Source organism: Penaeus japonicus, unplaced genomic scaffold (genome assembly GCF_977035675.1).
Source record: "Penaeus japonicus unplaced genomic scaffold, GWHDUDI00000001_assembly GWHDUDI00000008, whole genome shotgun sequence".
Taxonomy (NCBI): domain Eukaryota; kingdom Metazoa; phylum Arthropoda; class Malacostraca; order Decapoda; family Penaeidae; genus Penaeus; species Penaeus japonicus.
Window position 1 is genome coordinate 15,166,139 of NW_028234410.1, and position 4,103 is coordinate 15,170,241.

Sequence of the window (4,103 nt, forward strand, 5' to 3'; positions counted from 1 at the left end):
GATCCTATACGAAGGGAGTAACACTTACCAGAGTAGTTCCTTACCACTTGAAAGCAAAGGAGAAGAAACAACTGGCACCGCGAACTCGAAATCTGAATCAGTGTGTAAATGGGTTTGTTGTCCGAAGGTGCTTTCGTGCGGGCTTCGAATCGGCGAACCAGTTATCGGTTTTAATGTTGTTTGGTTCTGTCCTGGCGGGAGATAAGTAGTTTTTTTTTAAACGTTTTGGGATACGGAGTGTGGGGGGGGGGGCTGGTAAGAAACGAATCAGAAGTAATGAAGGTCTGTGATTGAAGTGACTGTGTTCAGACTCTGCCTTGCCTGCTGGAAAGGGAGTCAAAGAGTCATCATACCTACTGGGCAATGTGAGATGGCGCAGTGGCGAGGGTGAGTTGTCACAAAGACGAATGGATACCGCTGCTTGAAAACTCTCTCTCTCTATCTGTCTCCCCCTCCCTCTCTTTCTCTCTTCTCTTTCATTCCCTCTATTCTCTCTCTCTCTCTCTCTCTCTCTCTCTTTCTCTCTCTCTCTCTCTCTCCTTCTTCTTCTTCTTCTTCTTCTTCTTCTTTTCCTCCTCCTCCTCCTCCTCCTCCACAGCAATTGGGAAAAAAATGTATAAGGGAATATTACATTATTCTTAATTTTTTAAGATTAGTGCATGGCTCGAGTGTGCTTCTATTAATAATGCATTTACTAAATTGTCCGTTCCTTTCTTTTGATGTCATTCCCTCGCTTTTTAACTTTTTTAAAGCATTTATTGACTACCTTAACTTACCTTAGGATATTTGCATTCAGAAAAAGCCGTTGGTTGCTGAAATCATTTCCTTTTGTTAGGTCGCTTTTCGTAATACTACCAACGCATAACATTCAGTACAGTTGTCAGAGTGAGTTACTATTTGCAAGTTTAACTTTTATCAATCTAAATCTTGATATAAAACCATGATAAAGGTGTATTTGAAGTCGATGAGGACTGTGGGTGAAGACAATAACTTACTGCAGGGTTGACGGCAAAGTACTTTATTCGTAGACTGCGATAACCTCTAGGAGTTCTTTTTCATGTGTTCGCAACGGACTCTCCTTCTTTTGCGCTGATTCACACAGCAACTCCTTCTTCCTTCCCTCTCATGTTCCCCATTCATTCTTTCTATTGTTGATGAGAGATTTAGATTCATTGTCCCCTTCCCTTGGGGTCAAAAGTAGGACTCAGCAGATACGAGGTGTTACGTCTGCCTGCCGTGCGGGGCACCGCCTGCGAGCCAGAATGACCTTCGTCGAGCCTTCGTGTCAGCCTCCATCGCAGCGTCGCCTTCCTGTGCATTCTAGTGAGGGCGCCATGCAGAGAGGCCAACCCCGGGCTTCCCGGTGTCGCCTATTACTAATCACTATCCTCGCTGTACTCCAACATAGACCAAACTGGTTGTAGTATATTTTCTTCTTCTTTGTCTCATAATGTGTCTTTCATAATTTACCTGGGCATAGACTAATAACCATAATTCTGTTGAAGAGTTTTAATTAAGGGTCGTTATGCCATCCGCGGTCTGTTTGTTTCTTTCTTTGCGCGCAGGGCGAGCAGACGGCCATGATTTTTTTTTTTCGTTGCATTAAATGAGCAGCTGAGTTCATAAAAGCTGTCGGGATATTCCTTTCTAGAATGCAGCATGGGACGGGGCTCTTCAGCACAATTATTTGTTTGTTTGTTTCTCGTTCTTCGCCTGTAGTCCAGAGTTCTCTCCAGTCGCAGCTGAATCGCACAAGGACCCCCGGAGTACCGGCTCATTATCATGGCTGGTAATACACTTCCTACATGTGCTCCTGTGTAGACCACAAACCACAACCACATCGCTGTCTCTCCTTCATCATCTCGTAACTCACTGTCTCTCCCTGCCACTGCCACCTCCGTCTGGCACGCTCGTCTTCGGTTCCTTTCTTGCTCTCCTCTCCTCCTCCCTGCAGTCTCTCCTCCGCCTCTCCTCTCAACCTCAGCAGATCATGCATTGTTGTGGTTGCGTGGGAGCTACACCTAGAATGAGTGTGATGGTGATGGTGCATGGTAGCGATCAATGGCAATCGTTTTTGGTTAATGTAAGTGACTGGCGGCGGTTGATGGAGGTGATTGACGGTTTCATTGTTGACTGATGTAGGTGATGATAGTTAGTGGTAATAGTAGAGGTTGGTGGTGGTGGAGGCGGTAAGGGAGCCCGGCAAGCATGTGTAATTCATAGCCTTCACTGGAGGTGTGGAGGCCGGGGTTGGGTGCAGGCTCACACCTGCAACACAATTAGCCAAGCCTGGCGCTGTCACACCCTCGCTCACATCTTAACTGTCTCGGACGGTCGCTCGCAAGGGCAGCAGGCAGACGGAGAGACATACTGGCTGCTAGGTGGATAAGCAAACAAGCAACAGACAGGCAGGCATATAAGGAGGTAAACGGAAAATCAGACAGATAAAAAAGAAAATAGATACAGACATAAAACTTGTATCGTCCAAAAGGTGTGTATATAGTTCCTTCTCTCACTTGGGAGATTGTACTCTTCTACTTGTTTTTCCTCCTCTCTGTCCTTATGTGTTCAGCCATGGCGCACGCGCTCCTAAGAGACACGAAACCGAGAGAGTGCGCACGGGGTCGTCAGAGGTAAACGAGGCAGAGGCTGGCGGGGGGTGGGGGGGGGTCGAAAGGCGGCACAGGGTGACGGAGCAAGGCGTCGAATGCTGTGAAGATGCGAGGCGGGGGATGCACGGCACAGCCTCCGTGCATCTGGAGATCCAGTAGATAACCTCATTGCATTGGGTGTCACGCGCGGCCCTGGCGGAGGAGGGCGAAAAAAAAAATAAAAAAATAAAATGAAAGGAAGAAGAAAGAAAGAAAGCAAAGAGCGAGGATGAAGCGAGCGAAGAAAGGGATGTGATGCATTTCCACTCGCCCTTCAACCGCTCTGGAAATAGAAACTCGGAAGATTTTCTCATGTTGCTCGAGCGCGATATTAATCTGTTTTACTTTTTGTTTTTCTATCGATCTGCTCTTGTTCTTTGCCGTCCTCCTGTCGGGGTCTGCCTGACGACTTCCCCCTCCTCTTCCTTCTCCTCCGCCTCACCGCCTCCTCCTCCGCATTTTCATTTTCCCTTTCCCCACTCCTCCTCCTCCTCTTCCTCTTCTTCATCTTCTCCTTCTTTCTCTTCTTCCTCTTCTTCCTCCCCCATCATCTTCCTCCCCTTTCTTCTCCTCCGTCTCGCCGCCTCCTCCTCCGCATTTTCCTCTTCCCATACCCCATTCTTCCTCCTCCTCCTCCTCTCATCATCATTATCCTCATCGTCTTCCTTTTTCCCCTCCCATTCCTTTTCCTCTTTTTCTCTCTCCTTTACTTCATTTTCTTTCTCTTCCTCCTGTTCCCCCTTCTTTTCCTTCTGTCCCTCCTCTTCCTCCTCCTCCTCCTCCTTCTCTTCATCTCTCTCTTCCTCTTCCTCCTCCTCTTCTTTCTCCCCTTGCCCCTTCCTCTTCCCCTTCCCCCTTCCTCTTCCTCTTCCTCTTCTTTCTCACCCTTCTTCTTCCTCCTCCTCTTCTTTCTCCCCATTTTTATTTCCCAATTCATCTATTGTTTGAATCTGCCCCTGTTCGTTTTCTTTCTTTTCGTTGCACATACAGTCATTTTTGAGACGGAATATTTGGTATGTATGGAGTTATATGTATCATGGACTTACGGTAACGCGACCGTTTATTAGAAAAAAAAAAAAAAAATGTGCGGGTGCTACGGTCGTGATGTTGATGATATATCTGGGCACCTGTTGGCTTCTGTTAGACATGAACCACTAATAGAACATAAAGGTTGATGAAAGAGACCTTTTAACAAAGATAGGGCGTACACGAAGAAGCAGATTTGAATTCGCATATGTAAGTTTCAACTGGATACAAATTCGGGTTTTTAGATATTTTCTTGGTCCGTATGTCTTTGTCTCTCTACTTGCCTATTATTCTCATTAATTTTAATAAGCGACAGAATTCGTATTAACTGCCCAAGGTCGTTCTACGTGTTGTCGTTGTGTTAGCCTTCATTGAGAGGAGAGCGGAGCTTGTATTGACCCACTCTGACCTTGACCTGTTGCAAGA

The 4,103-nt window shown here is 46.5% G+C and overlaps 2 protein-coding genes across 6 annotated transcripts in view; both read right to left on the bottom strand.

The window, feature by feature from the left end:
* LOC122258095 (uncharacterized) overlaps window positions 1–4,103 on the bottom strand; it is a 353,460-nt gene that overhangs the window by 164,005 nt on the left and 185,352 nt on the right. The gene's annotated exons all lie outside the window — the stretch shown is intronic.
* LOC122260912 (uncharacterized) overlaps window positions 1–4,103 on the bottom strand; it is a 31,359-nt gene that overhangs the window by 7,865 nt on the left and 19,391 nt on the right. The window lies entirely within an intron of this gene.